This window comes from Equus caballus, chromosome 5, assembly GCF_041296265.1.
Source record: "Equus caballus isolate H_3958 breed thoroughbred chromosome 5, TB-T2T, whole genome shotgun sequence".
Lineage (NCBI taxonomy): Eukaryota > Metazoa > Chordata > Mammalia > Perissodactyla > Equidae > Equus > Equus caballus.
This window is the reverse complement of record NC_091688.1, coordinates 34,168,660-34,184,506: the sequence shown is the minus strand read 5'-3', so window position 1 is coordinate 34,184,506 and position 15,847 is coordinate 34,168,660. Positions and strand designations below refer to the sequence as shown.

The 15,847-nt window shown below is 75.4% G+C and overlaps 12 non-coding genes across 12 annotated transcripts; 6 read left to right on the top strand and 6 right to left on the bottom strand.

Moving 5' to 3' along the window:
* Positions 1–518: 518 nt before the first annotated feature.
* Positions 519–589, bottom strand: TRNAG-GCC (transfer RNA glycine (anticodon GCC)). The gene has a single exon. It is a non-coding gene; the product is annotated as a tRNA-Gly (tRNA).
* A 1,744-nt stretch (positions 590–2,333) lies between these two features.
* TRNAL-CAG (transfer RNA leucine (anticodon CAG)) lies at positions 2,334–2,416 on the bottom strand. The gene has a single exon. It is a non-coding gene; the product is annotated as a tRNA-Leu (tRNA).
* A 568-nt stretch (positions 2,417–2,984) lies between these two features.
* TRNAD-GUC (transfer RNA aspartic acid (anticodon GUC)) lies at positions 2,985–3,056 on the top strand. Its single transcript has one exon. It is a non-coding gene; the product is annotated as a tRNA-Asp (tRNA).
* A 710-nt stretch (positions 3,057–3,766) lies between these two features.
* TRNAG-UCC (transfer RNA glycine (anticodon UCC)) lies at positions 3,767–3,838 on the top strand. The gene has a single exon. It is a non-coding gene; the product is annotated as a tRNA-Gly (tRNA).
* A 299-nt stretch (positions 3,839–4,137) lies between these two features.
* On the top strand, positions 4,138–4,209 carry TRNAE-CUC (transfer RNA glutamic acid (anticodon CUC)). Its single transcript has one exon. It is a non-coding gene; the product is annotated as a tRNA-Glu (tRNA).
* A 3,006-nt stretch (positions 4,210–7,215) lies between these two features.
* Positions 7,216–7,286, bottom strand: TRNAG-GCC (transfer RNA glycine (anticodon GCC)). The gene has a single exon. It is a non-coding gene; the product is annotated as a tRNA-Gly (tRNA).
* Positions 7,287–9,029: 1,743 nt separating this feature from the next.
* On the bottom strand, positions 9,030–9,112 carry TRNAL-CAG (transfer RNA leucine (anticodon CAG)). The gene has a single exon. It is a non-coding gene; the product is annotated as a tRNA-Leu (tRNA).
* A 568-nt stretch (positions 9,113–9,680) lies between these two features.
* On the top strand, positions 9,681–9,752 carry TRNAD-GUC (transfer RNA aspartic acid (anticodon GUC)). Its single transcript has one exon. It is a non-coding gene; the product is annotated as a tRNA-Asp (tRNA).
* A 710-nt stretch (positions 9,753–10,462) lies between these two features.
* Positions 10,463–10,534, top strand: TRNAG-UCC (transfer RNA glycine (anticodon UCC)). The gene has a single exon. It is a non-coding gene; the product is annotated as a tRNA-Gly (tRNA).
* A 299-nt stretch (positions 10,535–10,833) lies between these two features.
* Positions 10,834–10,905, top strand: TRNAE-CUC (transfer RNA glutamic acid (anticodon CUC)). Its single transcript has one exon. It is a non-coding gene; the product is annotated as a tRNA-Glu (tRNA).
* A 3,006-nt stretch (positions 10,906–13,911) lies between these two features.
* TRNAG-GCC (transfer RNA glycine (anticodon GCC)) lies at positions 13,912–13,982 on the bottom strand. Its single transcript has one exon. It is a non-coding gene; the product is annotated as a tRNA-Gly (tRNA).
* A 1,744-nt stretch (positions 13,983–15,726) lies between these two features.
* TRNAL-CAG (transfer RNA leucine (anticodon CAG)) lies at positions 15,727–15,809 on the bottom strand. The gene has a single exon. It is a non-coding gene; the product is annotated as a tRNA-Leu (tRNA).
* Between the last annotated feature and the right edge of the window lie 38 nt (positions 15,810–15,847).

Genomic DNA, 15,847 nt, shown 5'->3' with positions numbered 1-15,847 from the left:
GGAAAGACTCGAGGGCGCGCCACCAGGACACTGGGACCCTCCGGGAGAAGGCGGTGGGTCACCCGTAGGAGCGGCACGTTCCTTCCTGCCGGCAGTGCCAACGCCGCGTAACTTGCCGGCCGGGGTCAGGGCGAGCCGGAGAGCGGGGAAAGGTGGCGGAGCGTGAGGAGGTGGGGCGTGCATGGGCCCGCGTGTGCTGCGGGAGAGTGTCCCTCGAAGGGAAACGCGTGACTCGAGCGGGGTCACGGGAAGGAAGAGAAGAGGGACAAGGAAGGAAGGTGCGCGGGCACGAGAGTGGCTGGGCCGTGAATGTGTCAGGGCACGGGGGGTTGGGGGGGCGGGCGTTTGGTTCCCGGGGTGCGTGTTTGGCGGGGGTGGGGGGGGACTTTTGTCTCCAGGGCGAGAGCGAGGGCCCGGGGCGGGCGGAAGGTGTTGGTGTGTGGCGGCGGCCTCGAGCGCAGGAGAGAGGCAGCCTAAGCTGGACGTCGGGGCCGCGGGACCAAAAGGGGACGGGGTGCTGCATGGGCCGGGAATCGAACCCGGGCCTCCCGCGTGGCAGGCGAGAATTCTACCACTGAACCACCCATGCACCGGTGGCCGGCGCCACCAGGCGCCGCCCCAGCGGCGCTCGCCACCAGCCGCCCGACACTGGTCACGGCCCTGCGGGGCCCTGGAGGGCGCTCGGGGGCGGGCGGGGGGGGGGCAGGCGCGGTCGGAGGGGGTGCGGTGCAGGGAGACACGGAGGCGCGGTGGCACCTGTGCGCCGAGGCGCGGAGGAGCCGCGACAGAGCGGGGCGGCCTCGGCCCATGCCGCGCCTTGTGTCCGGCCCAGGGCCGCCGCGACCCTGCCGGCGTCGCCAGAGGAAGCCAGGAGCCGCGCCCAGCCTGGCCCGCGCTCGGATGACAACGAGGGGCGGCGATGTGTGGCGGGCGACGTTCCCTTCGACGACCCACGGGCCCGTGCCCAAGTCCCCTGGGCGGCGGGCTTCCCCTCGGGTGCGCTGGGCGCGTGGCCGTGCGCGGGCGCCAACGGCGCGGCCTGCCGGGCGAGGGCAGGGCAGGGCAGGGCAGGGCAGGGCCGTGCAGGGCAGGGCTGGGTGGGAGGGCCGTGGCGTGGGGGCGGCCGTGGGAGCCGCAGGCTGGGGAGCGCCGCCTCGGCCGCCCGCCGCTGAGCGGCGCTCATGCCAAGAGACCCGAGGGGCCTGAGCCTGGCGCCTGCGCTCTGGCCGACGGCTCGCCCGCAAGGGTCCGGCTCCGGGGTGCCTTGGTGGCGAGGCAGGAGCGCGTTCTTGGATGGCGGGCGCGCTTTGGCAGAGTGGCTGCCGGCTGGCGGGCCGCCCGCGGAGGAGGCGCGCCGTCGTGTGGTCGTGGGTTTGGGTCCCCGAGGCGCCTTGGCGCGTGCAGACGGGGCTTGGCCCCGGCCGTGGGCCCGACGTTGCGTGTGGGCGACGGGGATCCAGGGCTTCGGCTCGCTGCTCCCCGGAGCCAGCTTGCCGGGTTGGGCCCGCGTGCCAGGCAGGCCCCGTGCAGGGAGGGCGCTGTGCTGGGCTGGCGAGCAGAAGGCCGGGCTGCGTGGGGCCCGGGAGGCAGGCATGTGTGGCCCGGGCGAGGCCCCGAGGTGAAAAGTCGTGGTGGGCACCACAGGCCAGCGAGATGGGGACGGCGACCTGAGCAGGGTGTGGAGAGGATGGACGGGCCGGGCGGCCGGGGGCTGTGGGAAAGGCCAGCGTGTTGGACGGTGTGCCGCCCGTTGCGCAGGCGTGGCGCTCCAAGAGCGAGGCGCTGTGCGCCAGGCAGAAGTCGGAGGGTGACCCTTGGAGGGTTTTGCACACGCAGGGTCGGGTGGGGTGGGGTGGGGTGGGGTGGGGTGGGGTCGGGTGGGGTGGGGTAGCGGGAGTGGGAGTGGGAGCGCGAGTGTGAGGGAGGGCTACACAACCCCCTAATGGGGGGGGGGGCTCGTGTGCGGAGGGGGAAGGGGAGAGCAGGCGAGGAACGATGTGGCGCGAAGTCCTGAAGCCCCCGCGTGTGGGGTCCGGTGCGAAGGGTGTGTGAGTGAGTGGGCGGGGGCGCGCGCGCTGTGTCGGGAAGGCCGGTTGCCAGTGGGTTCGAGGCGCTGGGGCAGCCTCCTGGGCTGAGTGCGCCAGGCCCGCGCAGCGGCGGGCGTGAGAAGCTGGTGGGGTCGAGAGGCGTGCGTGTAGGGGCCTGGAGTTTGGCGCGGCGGCCACAGGCCGGAGCGCCAGCCCGGGCCGGCCAGGAAGGCGGCCAAGGGCGGCGCTCGGGTGTGCGGGAGGCCCGGGAGGCGGGCGTTGGTTGGGCGGGCCAAAAGGTCGGCGTGTCAGGAGTGGGATTCGAACCCACGCCTCCAGGGGAGACTGCGACCTGAACGCAGCGCCTTAGACCGCTCGGCCATCCTGACGGCGGGCCTGGGCGCGTGGCCGCTCGCCTGGCTGGGAGCCGACGCGGCCGGCGGGGCCCTTGGCCGCCCGCGGCGCCTGGCGGGCGTCTTTGTGGGCGCGCCACGGACGGGACGCGCGCGCCGGCCGACGTGGAGCAAGGCCAGCGGACTCGCCCGGCTCCACCGCCGCCGCCGCCCCGTCGCCCACCCCGGGCGCCGGCCGGGACAAGGACGCGGCCCGGCGCGCGCCCCCCTTCTCCTCGCCGCCTCGCTGGCCCTCTCGAGAGGGCCTCTTCCTCGCGGCGCGATCTCCGCACGGGAGGCAAGAGGCGTCGCAGACTCGGCATTTCCAGCCGCCGCCGCCGCCGCCGCCGCCGGCGCCGCCAGGGCCGGGCGCGCGGCCGGGGTCGGGGTCGTGTGCGGGTCCGGGTGCGGGTCGCGGTCCGCTTTGCTGGATGACGCGGTCGTTTGGCTGTCGGGTCGGATGGGGCACACGTGCCGGGCACCGGTGGCGGGCAGGGCCTCGAGGGCGGGGGTCGGCGTCGGCAGGCAGCCGGAGAGCGGTCGTGCGCCAGGGCGGCCGCCGCCGTCCTCGTTAGTATAGTGGTGAGTATCCCCGCCTGTCACGCGGGAGACCGGGGTTCGATTCCCCGACGGGGAGGCAAGACGTCCCTTTTTGGTGGCTGGCGCCGCTCTGCGTCCTGCCGCTTGCCCCCGAGGGCGCTTCTTCGCCCTGCCCCGCCCTGCAGCCAGGCGCAGGCCGCCAACCCGTGCCCGGCCTGCCCACGGGGACCCCTCCCCGAGGCCCCCTCGCCGTCGGGCGGCGGTCGTTCGGCACGGCCGAGCCAAGGCTTCCTCTGCTCCCCGCAGCGCCCGACGAGCGGCCCGCCCCCAGCGGCTGGCGCACGGGGCTCCCTGCGACGCGACGCGCGACGCGCGCTGCACAGCTGCACAGCTGCACAGCTGCACAGCTGCACAGCTGCCGGGACGGGCGGCGGGTGGGTCCCCTCTCGGTGCGCGCAGCTGCCTCGCCGAGCAGCCGGTGGAGAAGGGCTGGGGCGAGCCGGCCGGTGGAGGGCGGGCGCCCGGCCGGGGCTTTGGCGGGGCGGTCGGCGTCGGAATGGCGGTCGCTTGGTGGAGTGGCAGCGAGGGCGCCCCCCAGAGGCGGTCCGTCCCGGCGGACGAGGGCTGCCGCGTCGGGCGCGGCGCTGGCGCTGGCGCGGGGCGGCGGTTGGTGGCGCCGGTGGCAGCGCCGCGCTGCGGGCGGGCGGGGCGTCGGAGCAGGGCTGCGCCAGGCGGCGGCGGCGGCGGCGGCGGGACGGCTGTGGCGCGAGCCCCGGGCCGGCGTCTCGGGGCAGGCCGGGCTGTGCGGCGTTGGTGGTATAGTGGTGAGCATAGCTGCCTTCCAAGCAGTTGACCCGGGTTCGATTCCCGGCCAACGCAGCGGACCGACCTTTTGCCGAGCTGCGGGGCCCTCCCGCCCCGCAGGCGGGCGGCGGGCGGCGGGCGGCGGGCGTGCGGCTGTGCGTGTGTGTGTGTGCGCGCGCGTGCGTGCGGGCAGGAGGCGCGCGCAGCGTTTTGAGGGCGCGGCGAGCAGGAAGCCGGCGAGGGCGCGTGCCTGGGCCGGGGCGGCGGGCGGCTGGCCTGCGCAAGGCAGGGGGCCCCGGCGGCGAGGGAGCGGCGAGCGGGCGGGCTGCGGGCCCCGGGTCCAGGAGGCGCAGGCGAGGCGCGAAGCCCGACGCTCCCTGGTGGTCTAGTGGTTAGGATTCGGCGCTCTCACCGCCGCGGCCCGGGTTCGATTCCCGGTCAGGGAAGCCTTTCTTCTTCCTCTCCGCCTGCCCGCCTGCCGACCGCCCGACCTCCGCCTCCCCGGCGCGGCGCGGGCGGCCGCGACCCCTCCCCCCACCACGCACACTTTTAGCCCGCGCCGGAGCTCGCTCGCTTCGCCCCTCGCCCCCTGGCCTCGGCCTCCCGACAAGGCCACCCGCCACGTCCAGCCCTGACCCTGCCACGCTCCCTCCACCCCTGCCAACGGCAGACCTTTCGGCCCCCGCTCGCCCCCTGGGCGTCTCCCCTCCTCCTCCTCGGACGCTCGCCTCGCTTCCCCTCTTCCTCGGTGGCTGGGGCCGCCTCCCTCCCGCCGTGGCCGCGGGCGCACAGCCCCGCCGCCGGCCCCCGCACGCGCTTCGACTCTCCCGCAGCCTGGCTTCGGCCGCGACAGTGTCGCGGCCCCCAAGCCGCCCCTTGGTCCCTCCCGAGCTGGGGCCGCCGGTGGGGGCGGGGGCTGGGGCTGGGGCCGGGGCTGGGGGTGCGGGCGGGATGGGGCAGGGGTCTCCCTGGACCGGTCGGGCCACCTGCCGAGACCTGTGGTCCCTGGCTTCGCCCCTCGCGCCAGCCAAGGCGCCGGCAGCTTTCCCGCCGCCGCCTGCCGGGTCCTGGCCCCGCTGCGTGTCCCGGGGGCCCGGCGATTGGGCGCCAGGGGCGTCTGGGTCTCGCGCGGGCGCGGGAGCCGAGGGCCCGGCCGCGGCGCCCGAGAGGCGGAGATGGGCCAGTGACCCTCGAGCCGTCCGTCCGTCGGGCTAGCGAGACCAGCCCGCCGCGGAGGACACAGAGCAGGGAGCTACAGGAGGCCGTTCCGGAAAACGCCACGGGCAAGCAGGTGGGGAGGGGCTGGGGGCGGAGGGGTGGCGGGGGTGGGGTGGGGCGACGCTTGGCCAGCGTTTTCTTCCAGTGGCCTCAGCGACGCTCCGCGTCCTATGGCCAAGTGGCCAGGGCGTTCCCCGGAACTCTTGCCTCCCCCGCGCCCCTCCCCACACCGAGATGGGACTTTGGACGGCGTTCCCCTTCCCGCCTCGGCGTCCACCCACGCCATCCCTCTCTCCAGCCCCGCATCCATCTTCTCCTGCGGGTGCTCCCCAAAGGAGATGGCAGCTCTCCGGCCCCTTGCCGCCACGACGGGCGCGCCGCCGTCAGCCAGCGGAGCTGAGTATCTGTCCAGGGACCGGTTCCGGCCGAGGCAGAGGGGAGGGCCGAGCCGATGAGCGGCAGGAAGCTGCCGCGGGCCCCACGCTGGACTTTGACGGAGCCGTTCTCCCCTGCGCCAAGGCGCCCCCGTGGGCATAGGGGTGCGCCCCGTGAGCGCGGGAAGTTCCCCCACGGGCCCGGCCGGGGTGCTGGGCGTGCGCGTGCGGGGGCGGGAGACGGTGCGGGATGGAGGCGTCGGTCCCGGTGGGTGGCCCCCCACGCGGGTCAGGGCACAGGGCCAAGTGACCCCAGGAAGAGGGCACGGCGGTGAGCCGCGCGGTGGGTGGCGTGAGGAGGAGTCCCGGGTGTGCGAGCGGAGCGCCGCGGGCCCGGAGGAGGTGCGGGGCTTGCGGGAACGGGCCGCTCAGGCAGGGGCTCCGGGCGGCCAGGCCCCTTGGCCGGCACGGGTGGCGGCGGGTGAGATCTAGGGTTGGGGTGGGGACGAGGGGCCTGAGGCGGGGGGGCGGGGGGGGACAGGGCCGGGGGAAGCGAGTCCTCGGGGCGGGTCGTGCGAGAGAGGACCATAGGGTCCGCGGGGTTGTTGGCGGATGGTGGGGCGGGGGTGCCTGGAGGCGGTAAGGAGCGGCGGGTGGCAAGCAGGGGCAGTGGGCTCCGGTGCGAGGAAGACGGAAGCCCCTGCGGTGGGAGAGGACGCCGGCGGGCGAGACTGGCTGTGCTGTGCTGCGCTGCGAGGTGGTGAGGCTAAGGAGTAGGGTGAGAGGAGGGGTGGGGAGCGGGCAAGGGCGGGGAATGCCACTGCCCCAGAGACAGAAACGACCTGTCCTGGGGACGGAGAGTCGCGTCTCGGGTGTGCGTTGGGGGTTGAGTTGAGAAGAGGCCAAAGGGACCAACGGAACGGAGGATCCCCGGCCGGGAAGGATTTGGAAAGTGGGGGCGCGGGGAGGAGGGGCCTGACAGGCGTCGGGGTGTTGGGGCAGTAGGGGGGTGGTGAGGGTGGAGGTGGAGGGGCTGGGGCTGGGGGTGCGGCTTGGGGCTTGCAGGCTGGGGTGGCGGCGGACTTGGCAGTGTCCTCGGGGCGTCCTGGGGGCGGGGGTGGCGGCGAGGATTCGTCGTGGTGCCGGTGCTGACCCGTGGTGGACTTGGTGCTGGCGCCGGGGTGTGGGGGGGGAGGGGCGGGGTGGGTGGACTGGGTCGCGGTGGCGGCGCAGGTGGTTTCGGTGGTGGAGGGGCCGGCGAGCGTTGGCTACCGATGGCGGCCGAGCGGGATCAGGTGAACACACGGCGGGCGTGCATGGTGACGATCTCGCGGAACTCTTTGGAAAGACTCGAGGGCGCGCCACCAGGACACTGGGACCCTCCGGGAGAAGGCGGTGGGTCACCCGTAGGAGCGGCACGTTCCTTCCTGCCGGCAGTGCCAACGCCGCGTAACTTGCCGGCCGGGGTCAGGGCGAGCCGGAGAGCGGGGAAAGGTGGCGGAGCGTGAGGAGGTGGGGCGTGCATGGGCCCGCGTGTGCTGCGGGAGAGTGTCCCTCGAAGGGAAACGCGTGACTCGAGCGGGGTCACGGGAAGGAAGAGAAGAGGGACAAGGAAGGAAGGTGCGCGGGCACGAGAGTGGCTGGGCCGTGAATGTGTCAGGGCACGGGGGGTTGGGGGGGCGGGCGTTTGGTTCCCGGGGTGCGTGTTTGGCGGGGGTGGGGGGGGACTTTTGTCTCCAGGGCGAGAGCGAGGGCCCGGGGCGGGCGGAAGGTGTTGGTGTGTGGCGGCGGCCTCGAGCGCAGGAGAGAGGCAGCCTAAGCTGGACGTCGGGGCCGCGGGACCAAAAGGGGACGGGGTGCTGCATGGGCCGGGAATCGAACCCGGGCCTCCCGCGTGGCAGGCGAGAATTCTACCACTGAACCACCCATGCACCGGTGGCCGGCGCCACCAGGCGCCGCCCCAGCGGCGCTCGCCACCAGCCGCCCGACACTGGTCACGGCCCTGCGGGGCCCTGGAGGGCGCTCGGGGGCGGGCGGGGGGGGGGCAGGCGCGGTCGGAGGGGGTGCGGTGCAGGGAGACACGGAGGCGCGGTGGCACCTGTGCGCCGAGGCGCGGAGGAGCCGCGACAGAGCGGGGCGGCCTCGGCCCATGCCGCGCCTTGTGTCCGGCCCAGGGCCGCCGCGACCCTGCCGGCGTCGCCAGAGGAAGCCAGGAGCCGCGCCCAGCCTGGCCCGCGCTCGGATGACAACGAGGGGCGGCGATGTGTGGCGGGCGACGTTCCCTTCGACGACCCACGGGCCCGTGCCCAAGTCCCCTGGGCGGCGGGCTTCCCCTCGGGTGCGCTGGGCGCGTGGCCGTGCGCGGGCGCCAACGGCGCGGCCTGCCGGGCGAGGGCAGGGCAGGGCAGGGCAGGGCAGGGCCGTGCAGGGCAGGGCTGGGTGGGAGGGCCGTGGCGTGGGGGCGGCCGTGGGAGCCGCAGGCTGGGGAGCGCCGCCTCGGCCGCCCGCCGCTGAGCGGCGCTCATGCCAAGAGACCCGAGGGGCCTGAGCCTGGCGCCTGCGCTCTGGCCGACGGCTCGCCCGCAAGGGTCCGGCTCCGGGGTGCCTTGGTGGCGAGGCAGGAGCGCGTTCTTGGATGGCGGGCGCGCTTTGGCAGAGTGGCTGCCGGCTGGCGGGCCGCCCGCGGAGGAGGCGCGCCGTCGTGTGGTCGTGGGTTTGGGTCCCCGAGGCGCCTTGGCGCGTGCAGACGGGGCTTGGCCCCGGCCGTGGGCCCGACGTTGCGTGTGGGCGACGGGGATCCAGGGCTTCGGCTCGCTGCTCCCCGGAGCCAGCTTGCCGGGTTGGGCCCGCGTGCCAGGCAGGCCCCGTGCAGGGAGGGCGCTGTGCTGGGCTGGCGAGCAGAAGGCCGGGCTGCGTGGGGCCCGGGAGGCAGGCATGTGTGGCCCGGGCGAGGCCCCGAGGTGAAAAGTCGTGGTGGGCACCACAGGCCAGCGAGATGGGGACGGCGACCTGAGCAGGGTGTGGAGAGGATGGACGGGCCGGGCGGCCGGGGGCTGTGGGAAAGGCCAGCGTGTTGGACGGTGTGCCGCCCGTTGCGCAGGCGTGGCGCTCCAAGAGCGAGGCGCTGTGCGCCAGGCAGAAGTCGGAGGGTGACCCTTGGAGGGTTTTGCACACGCAGGGTCGGGTGGGGTGGGGTGGGGTGGGGTGGGGTGGGGTCGGGTGGGGTGGGGTAGCGGGAGTGGGAGTGGGAGCGCGAGTGTGAGGGAGGGCTACACAACCCCCTAATGGGGGGGGGGCTCGTGTGCGGAGGGGGAAGGGGAGAGCAGGCGAGGAACGATGTGGCGCGAAGTCCTGAAGCCCCCGCGTGTGGGGTCCGGTGCGAAGGGTGTGTGAGTGAGTGGGCGGGGGCGCGCGCGCTGTGTCGGGAAGGCCGGTTGCCAGTGGGTTCGAGGCGCTGGGGCAGCCTCCTGGGCTGAGTGCGCCAGGCCCGCGCAGCGGCGGGCGTGAGAAGCTGGTGGGGTCGAGAGGCGTGCGTGTAGGGGCCTGGAGTTTGGCGCGGCGGCCACAGGCCGGAGCGCCAGCCCGGGCCGGCCAGGAAGGCGGCCAAGGGCGGCGCTCGGGTGTGCGGGAGGCCCGGGAGGCGGGCGTTGGTTGGGCGGGCCAAAAGGTCGGCGTGTCAGGAGTGGGATTCGAACCCACGCCTCCAGGGGAGACTGCGACCTGAACGCAGCGCCTTAGACCGCTCGGCCATCCTGACGGCGGGCCTGGGCGCGTGGCCGCTCGCCTGGCTGGGAGCCGACGCGGCCGGCGGGGCCCTTGGCCGCCCGCGGCGCCTGGCGGGCGTCTTTGTGGGCGCGCCACGGACGGGACGCGCGCGCCGGCCGACGTGGAGCAAGGCCAGCGGACTCGCCCGGCTCCACCGCCGCCGCCGCCCCGTCGCCCACCCCGGGCGCCGGCCGGGACAAGGACGCGGCCCGGCGCGCGCCCCCCTTCTCCTCGCCGCCTCGCTGGCCCTCTCGAGAGGGCCTCTTCCTCGCGGCGCGATCTCCGCACGGGAGGCAAGAGGCGTCGCAGACTCGGCATTTCCAGCCGCCGCCGCCGCCGCCGCCGCCGGCGCCGCCAGGGCCGGGCGCGCGGCCGGGGTCGGGGTCGTGTGCGGGTCCGGGTGCGGGTCGCGGTCCGCTTTGCTGGATGACGCGGTCGTTTGGCTGTCGGGTCGGATGGGGCACACGTGCCGGGCACCGGTGGCGGGCAGGGCCTCGAGGGCGGGGGTCGGCGTCGGCAGGCAGCCGGAGAGCGGTCGTGCGCCAGGGCGGCCGCCGCCGTCCTCGTTAGTATAGTGGTGAGTATCCCCGCCTGTCACGCGGGAGACCGGGGTTCGATTCCCCGACGGGGAGGCAAGACGTCCCTTTTTGGTGGCTGGCGCCGCTCTGCGTCCTGCCGCTTGCCCCCGAGGGCGCTTCTTCGCCCTGCCCCGCCCTGCAGCCAGGCGCAGGCCGCCAACCCGTGCCCGGCCTGCCCACGGGGACCCCTCCCCGAGGCCCCCTCGCCGTCGGGCGGCGGTCGTTCGGCACGGCCGAGCCAAGGCTTCCTCTGCTCCCCGCAGCGCCCGACGAGCGGCCCGCCCCCAGCGGCTGGCGCACGGGGCTCCCTGCGACGCGACGCGCGACGCGCGCTGCACAGCTGCACAGCTGCACAGCTGCACAGCTGCACAGCTGCCGGGACGGGCGGCGGGTGGGTCCCCTCTCGGTGCGCGCAGCTGCCTCGCCGAGCAGCCGGTGGAGAAGGGCTGGGGCGAGCCGGCCGGTGGAGGGCGGGCGCCCGGCCGGGGCTTTGGCGGGGCGGTCGGCGTCGGAATGGCGGTCGCTTGGTGGAGTGGCAGCGAGGGCGCCCCCCAGAGGCGGTCCGTCCCGGCGGACGAGGGCTGCCGCGTCGGGCGCGGCGCTGGCGCTGGCGCGGGGCGGCGGTTGGTGGCGCCGGTGGCAGCGCCGCGCTGCGGGCGGGCGGGGCGTCGGAGCAGGGCTGCGCCAGGCGGCGGCGGCGGCGGCGGCGGGACGGCTGTGGCGCGAGCCCCGGGCCGGCGTCTCGGGGCAGGCCGGGCTGTGCGGCGTTGGTGGTATAGTGGTGAGCATAGCTGCCTTCCAAGCAGTTGACCCGGGTTCGATTCCCGGCCAACGCAGCGGACCGACCTTTTGCCGAGCTGCGGGGCCCTCCCGCCCCGCAGGCGGGCGGCGGGCGGCGGGCGGCGGGCGTGCGGCTGTGCGTGTGTGTGTGTGCGCGCGCGTGCGTGCGGGCAGGAGGCGCGCGCAGCGTTTTGAGGGCGCGGCGAGCAGGAAGCCGGCGAGGGCGCGTGCCTGGGCCGGGGCGGCGGGCGGCTGGCCTGCGCAAGGCAGGGGGCCCCGGCGGCGAGGGAGCGGCGAGCGGGCGGGCTGCGGGCCCCGGGTCCAGGAGGCGCAGGCGAGGCGCGAAGCCCGACGCTCCCTGGTGGTCTAGTGGTTAGGATTCGGCGCTCTCACCGCCGCGGCCCGGGTTCGATTCCCGGTCAGGGAAGCCTTTCTTCTTCCTCTCCGCCTGCCCGCCTGCCGACCGCCCGACCTCCGCCTCCCCGGCGCGGCGCGGGCGGCCGCGACCCCTCCCCCCACCACGCACACTTTTAGCCCGCGCCGGAGCTCGCTCGCTTCGCCCCTCGCCCCCTGGCCTCGGCCTCCCGACAAGGCCACCCGCCACGTCCAGCCCTGACCCTGCCACGCTCCCTCCACCCCTGCCAACGGCAGACCTTTCGGCCCCCGCTCGCCCCCTGGGCGTCTCCCCTCCTCCTCCTCGGACGCTCGCCTCGCTTCCCCTCTTCCTCGGTGGCTGGGGCCGCCTCCCTCCCGCCGTGGCCGCGGGCGCACAGCCCCGCCGCCGGCCCCCGCACGCGCTTCGACTCTCCCGCAGCCTGGCTTCGGCCGCGACAGTGTCGCGGCCCCCAAGCCGCCCCTTGGTCCCTCCCGAGCTGGGGCCGCCGGTGGGGGCGGGGGCTGGGGCTGGGGCCGGGGCTGGGGGTGCGGGCGGGATGGGGCAGGGGTCTCCCTGGACCGGTCGGGCCACCTGCCGAGACCTGTGGTCCCTGGCTTCGCCCCTCGCGCCAGCCAAGGCGCCGGCAGCTTTCCCGCCGCCGCCTGCCGGGTCCTGGCCCCGCTGCGTGTCCCGGGGGCCCGGCGATTGGGCGCCAGGGGCGTCTGGGTCTCGCGCGGGCGCGGGAGCCGAGGGCCCGGCCGCGGCGCCCGAGAGGCGGAGATGGGCCAGTGACCCTCGAGCCGTCCGTCCGTCGGGCTAGCGAGACCAGCCCGCCGCGGAGGACACAGAGCAGGGAGCTACAGGAGGCCGTTCCGGAAAACGCCACGGGCAAGCAGGTGGGGAGGGGCTGGGGGCGGAGGGGTGGCGGGGGTGGGGTGGGGCGACGCTTGGCCAGCGTTTTCTTCCAGTGGCCTCAGCGACGCTCCGCGTCCTATGGCCAAGTGGCCAGGGCGTTCCCCGGAACTCTTGCCTCCCCCGCGCCCCTCCCCACACCGAGATGGGACTTTGGACGGCGTTCCCCTTCCCGCCTCGGCGTCCACCCACGCCATCCCTCTCTCCAGCCCCGCATCCATCTTCTCCTGCGGGTGCTCCCCAAAGGAGATGGCAGCTCTCCGGCCCCTTGCCGCCACGACGGGCGCGCCGCCGTCAGCCAGCGGAGCTGAGTATCTGTCCAGGGACCGGTTCCGGCCGAGGCAGAGGGGAGGGCCGAGCCGATGAGCGGCAGGAAGCTGCCGCGGGCCCCACGCTGGACTTTGACGGAGCCGTTCTCCCCTGCGCCAAGGCGCCCCCGTGGGCATAGGGGTGCGCCCCGTGAGCGCGGGAAGTTCCCCCACGGGCCCGGCCGGGGTGCTGGGCGTGCGCGTGCGGGGGCGGGAGACGGTGCGGGATGGAGGCGTCGGTCCCGGTGGGTGGCCCCCCACGCGGGTCAGGGCACAGGGCCAAGTGACCCCAGGAAGAGGGCACGGCGGTGAGCCGCGCGGTGGGTGGCGTGAGGAGGAGTCCCGGGTGTGCGAGCGGAGCGCCGCGGGCCCGGAGGAGGTGCGGGGCTTGCGGGAACGGGCCGCTCAGGCAGGGGCTCCGGGCGGCCAGGCCCCTTGGCCGGCACGGGTGGCGGCGGGTGAGATCTAGGGTTGGGGTGGGGACGAGGGGCCTGAGGCGGGGGGGCGGGGGGGGACAGGGCCGGGGGAAGCGAGTCCTCGGGGCGGGTCGTGCGAGAGAGGACCATAGGGTCCGCGGGGTTGTTGGCGGATGGTGGGGCGGGGGTGCCTGGAGGCGGTAAGGAGCGGCGGGTGGCAAGCAGGGGCAGTGGGCTCCGGTGCGAGGAAGACGGAAGCCCCTGCGGTGGGAGAGGACGCCGGCGGGCGAGACTGGCTGTGCTGTGCTGCGCTGCGAGGTGGTGAGGCTAAGGAGTAGGGTGAGAGGAGGGGTGGGGAGCGGGCAAGGGCGGGGAATGCCACTGCCCCAGAGACAGAAACGACCTGTCCTGGGGACGGAGAGTCGCGTCTCGGGTGTGCGTTGGGGGTTGAGTTGAGAAGAGGCCAAAGGGACCAACGGAACGGAGGATCCCCGGCCGGGAAGGATTTGGAAAGTGGGGGCGCGGGGAGGAGGGGCCTGACAGGCGTCGGGGTGTTGGGGCAGTAGGGGGGTGGTGAGGGTGGAGGTGGAGGGGCTGGGGCTGGGGGTGCGGCTTGGGGCTTGCAGGCTGGGGTGGCGGCGGACTTGGCAGTGTCCTCGGGGCGTCCTGGGGGCGGGGGTGGCGGCGAGGATTCGTCGTGGTGCCGGTGCTGACCCGTGGTGGACTTGGTGCTGGCGCCGGGGTGTGGGGGGGGAGGGGCGGGGTGGGTGGACTGGGTCGCGGTGGCGGCGCAGGTGGTTTCGGTGGTGGAGGGGCCGGCGAGCGTTGGCTACCGATGGCGGCCGAGCGGGATCAGGTGAACACACGGCGGGCGTGCATGGTGACGATCTCGCGGAACTCTTTGGAAAGACTCGAGGGCGCGCCACCAGGACACTGGGACCCTCCGGGAGAAGGCGGTGGGTCACCCGTAGGAGCGGCACGTTCCTTCCTGCCGGCAGTGCCAACGCCGCGTAACTTGCCGGCCGGGGTCAGGGCGAGCCGGAGAGCGGGGAAAGGTGGCGGAGCGTGAGGAGGTGGGGCGTGCATGGGCCCGCGTGTGCTGCGGGAGAGTGTCCCTCGAAGGGAAACGCGTGACTCGAGCGGGGTCACGGGAAGGAAGAGAAGAGGGACAAGGAAGGAAGGTGCGCGGGCACGAGAGTGGCTGGGCCGTGAATGTGTCAGGGCACGGGGGGTTGGGGGGGCGGGCGTTTGGTTCCCGGGGTGCGTGTTTGGCGGGGGTGGGGGGGGACTTTTGTCTCCAGGGCGAGAGCGAGGGCCCGGGGCGGGCGGAAGGTGTTGGTGTGTGGCGGCGGCCTCGAGCGCAGGAGAGAGGCAGCCTAAGCTGGACGTCGGGGCCGCGGGACCAAAAGGGGACGGGGTGCTGCATGGGCCGGGAATCGAACCCGGGCCTCCCGCGTGGCAGGCGAGAATTCTACCACTGAACCACCCATGCACCGGTGGCCGGCGCCACCAGGCGCCGCCCCAGCGGCGCTCGCCACCAGCCGCCCGACACTGGTCACGGCCCTGCGGGGCCCTGGAGGGCGCTCGGGGGCGGGCGGGGGGGGGGCAGGCGCGGTCGGAGGGGGTGCGGTGCAGGGAGACACGGAGGCGCGGTGGCACCTGTGCGCCGAGGCGCGGAGGAGCCGCGACAGAGCGGGGCGGCCTCGGCCCATGCCGCGCCTTGTGTCCGGCCCAGGGCCGCCGCGACCCTGCCGGCGTCGCCAGAGGAAGCCAGGAGCCGCGCCCAGCCTGGCCCGCGCTCGGATGACAACGAGGGGCGGCGATGTGTGGCGGGCGACGTTCCCTTCGACGACCCACGGGCCCGTGCCCAAGTCCCCTGGGCGGCGGGCTTCCCCTCGGGTGCGCTGGGCGCGTGGCCGTGCGCGGGCGCCAACGGCGCGGCCTGCCGGGCGAGGGCAGGGCAGGGCAGGGCAGGGCAGGGCCGTGCAGGGCAGGGCTGGGTGGGAGGGCCGTGGCGTGGGGGCGGCCGTGGGAGCCGCAGGCTGGGGAGCGCCGCCTCGGCCGCCCGCCGCTGAGCGGCGCTCATGCCAAGAGACCCGAGGGGCCTGAGCCTGGCGCCTGCGCTCTGGCCGACGGCTCGCCCGCAAGGGTCCGGCTCCGGGGTGCCTTGGTGGCGAGGCAGGAGCGCGTTCTTGGATGGCGGGCGCGCTTTGGCAGAGTGGCTGCCGGCTGGCGGGCCGCCCGCGGAGGAGGCGCGCCGTCGTGTGGTCGTGGGTTTGGGTCCCCGAGGCGCCTTGGCGCGTGCAGACGGGGCTTGGCCCCGGCCGTGGGCCCGACGTTGCGTGTGGGCGACGGGGATCCAGGGCTTCGGCTCGCTGCTCCCCGGAGCCAGCTTGCCGGGTTGGGCCCGCGTGCCAGGCAGGCCCCGTGCAGGGAGGGCGCTGTGCTGGGCTGGCGAGCAGAAGGCCGGGCTGCGTGGGGCCCGGGAGGCAGGCATGTGTGGCCCGGGCGAGGCCCCGAGGTGAAAAGTCGTGGTGGGCACCACAGGCCAGCGAGATGGGGACGGCGACCTGAGCAGGGTGTGGAGAGGATGGACGGGCCGGGCGGCCGGGGGCTGTGGGAAAGGCCAGCGTGTTGGACGGTGTGCCGCCCGTTGCGCAGGCGTGGCGCTCCAAGAGCGAGGCGCTGTGCGCCAGGCAGAAGTCGGAGGGTGACCCTTGGAGGGTTTTGCACACGCAGGGTCGGGTGGGGTGGGGTGGGGTGGGGTGGGGTGGGGTCGGGTGGGGTGGGGTAGCGGGAGTGGGAGTGGGAGCGCGAGTGTGAGGGAGGGCTACACAACCCCCTAATGGGGGGGGGGGCTCGTGTGCGGAGGGGGAAGGGGAGAGCAGGCGAGGAACGATGTGGCGCGAAGTCCTGAAGCCCCCGCGTGTGGGGTCCGGTGCGAAGGGTGTGTGAGTGAGTGGGCGGGGGCGCGCGCGCTGTGTCGGGAAGGCCGGTTGCCAGTGGGTTCGAGGCGCTGGGGCAGCCTCCTGGGCTGAGTGCGCCAGGCCCGCGCAGCGGCGGGCGTGAGAAGCTGGTGGGGTCGAGAGGCGTGCGTGTAGGGGCCTGGAGTTTGGCGCGGCGGCCACAGGCCGGAGCGCCAGCCCGGGCCGGCCAGGAAGGCGGCCAAGGGCGGCGCTCGGGTGTGCGGGAGGCCCGGGAGGCGGGCGTTGGTTGGGCGGGCCAAAAGGTCGGCGTGTCAGGAGTGGGATTCGAACCCACGCCTCCAGGGGAGACTGCGACCTGAACGCAGCGCCTTAGACCGCTCGGCCATCCTGACGGCGGGCCTGGGCGCGTGGCCGCTCGCCTGGCTGGGAG